Source organism: Bison bison, unplaced genomic scaffold (genome assembly GCF_000754665.1).
Source record: "Bison bison bison isolate TAMUID 2011002044 unplaced genomic scaffold, Bison_UMD1.0 scf7180017864139, whole genome shotgun sequence".
NCBI lineage: Eukaryota > Metazoa > Chordata > Mammalia > Artiodactyla > Bovidae > Bison > Bison bison.
In genome coordinates this window covers 11,634,540-11,636,946 of record NW_011494711.1, presented here as the reverse complement: position 1 = coordinate 11,636,946, position 2,407 = coordinate 11,634,540, and the positions used below count along the sequence as shown (strand labels likewise).

The window sequence follows — 2,407 nt, the reverse complement described above, 5'->3', positions numbered from 1 at the left end:
CTACCTGTATCTCCTTCTGTGAAAATAAAGCTCCTTTGGAGTCACTACAAGAAGTGGTGTAGGTAGATACAAATTCTTATTTGGGCGCAGGCTCCTCCTCCGGGCTCCGGTTCTGCTGGAGACGCAGCCCAGCGAGTACATCGCTTTACAGCGATCTTCTGAGCGGGTCATCTGGCCTTGCCCTACTGCAAGGGCTGCGGTGTCCCCGCGCGTTCGCAGGCAAGGTGGAACAGCCAGCCACTCTCCCAGCCTCGGTGGTTTGGTGAACATAAGCCCCAGCGTGCCTGGAGAGTGCAACCCCTCGCCCGGCCCGGCGAGTCCCGGGCGTGAGCCGCGCTGACCGAAGGAGGATGGCAGCCTCTGAAGTAGAGAAGAGCAGCAAGAAGAAGACCGAGAAGAAACTTGCTGCTGGAGAGGAAGCCAAATGGATGGCAGGTTTCATGGGCGTCATGAGTAACATGCGGAAACAGTGATTTAAATCCACCACCCAGCTATAGTTGAACCCACAGTCTACCCAGGGATCTGTACCCAGGGTCAACTTGAATTCACGCTGGGAGGGACTGATTGCAGAACCTTGTTGACAAGCCACACAAATCCAAAGAAAACACTGTGTGATGTGATCCTTATGGTCCAGGAAAGAAAGATACCTGCTCATCGTGTTGTCCTTGCTGCAGCCAGTCATTTTTTTAACTTAATGTTCACAACTAACATGCTTGAATCAAAGTCCTTTGAAGTGGAGCTCAAAGATGCCGAACCTGACATTATTGAACAACTTGTGGAATTTGCTTATACAGCTAGAATTTCTGTGAATAGCAACAATGTTCAGTCCTTGTTAGATGCAGCAAATCAGTACCAGATTGAACCTGTGAAGAAAATGTGTGTTGATTTTTTGAAGAACAAGTTGATGCTTCAAACTGTCTTGGTATAAGTGTATTAGCAGAGTGTCTAGACTGTCCTGAATTGAAAGCAACTGCAGATTACTTTATTCATCAGCATTTTACTGAAGTTTATAAAACTGATGAATTTCTACAACTTGATGTCAAGCGAGTTACACATCTCCTCAACCAGGACACTCTGACTGTGAGAGCAGAGGATCAGGTTTATGATGCTGCAGTCAGGTGGTTGAAATATGATGAACCTAATCGCCAGCCTTTTATGGTTGACATCCTTGCTAAAGTCAGGTTTCCTCTTAAAGAATTTCTTAAGTAAAACAGTACAAGCTGAACCACTTATTCAAGACAATCCCGAATGTCTTAAGATGGTGATAATTGGCATGAGGTATCATCCCCTTTCTCCAGAGGATCGAGAAGAACTGGTAGAAGGCACAAGGCCCAGAAGGAAGAAACATGACTACCGCATAGCCCTGTTTGGAGGCTCCCAACCACAGTCTTGTAGATATTTTAACCCAAAGTTGAAAAAAGATGAGTGTGCTGCACAAGCCTGGAAATGAGACTGTAACTTCAGAAATCTCATTTCATGTCTTGCTTTGCTCTTATAAATGGCACATACTTGGTGCTCTTCTGTATACTCACAAATTCTTAGACTTATAGTGGAAAAATGTAAATAACTGAGGATATAACTACCAATAAAAATTCTTATTCCATCAATTATTACTCATGTCCTAATGTTAACACTATTAGCACCCCATTATAATATTTATTAAATATTTCTGTTGGAAGTTCCACCCTCTCCTTTCTTTTTGCTAAAACTACATCTTAAAAATTTTCACCATTTACTCTTATTTAATATTTTAATATAAGTTGATTGTCTTTATTATTTCTAATATTAAAAGTCAGGAGGCTGATTTCTCTATAAATTATTATTTACCTTGAATTTCCAAAGTGAACATTATTTCATTTTCCATTTCAAGTAGACTGCTTAATAATAAATACTGTATAGGAATTGTTTTAAAATTCTTGAATTTAATATTATTGGAGATGTTAAAATGGTTTTAACTATCATTAATGGAACCCATTGATATGTGTCCTATACCTGTCCCAAATGATTATTTTCACTTAATTGATCTCCTTCAAAGAGACAATTTAAGCAGTACTACTTAATTGAATTATCTAGAATTAAGCAGTATCCCTATAGTGTTGTCTTTAGATATTCCTTGGATATCACTCATGAGAAGCAGCAAATATTTATATTAATTGCTGATTGAAAGATGATAATAAAAAATATTAATTTTTTTCTAGTAGATAAGTAGATAAAGTAGTAGAAATCTTGGGTTGTTATATTTGAATTGAAATGATACTGTTCTTGTTGTCCTTTCATGAATTCTGCTGAGCCTCCTCTTCCCCTTCCCCACTGTATTATTGTACTATTATACTACTATTAGCTATGCCAAAAACTAACAAAGTAGCTAATAGTAGTATATTGGCTGGTTTTGGAGAAGGAAATGGCA

General features: G+C 39.3%; 1 pseudogene; it reads left to right on the top strand.

Annotated features, from left to right (window-relative positions):
* The first annotated feature begins 350 nt into the window (after positions 1-350).
* Positions 351-1,521, top strand: LOC104988637 (annotated as a pseudogene).
* The last annotated feature ends 886 nt before the right edge of the window (positions 1,522-2,407 follow it).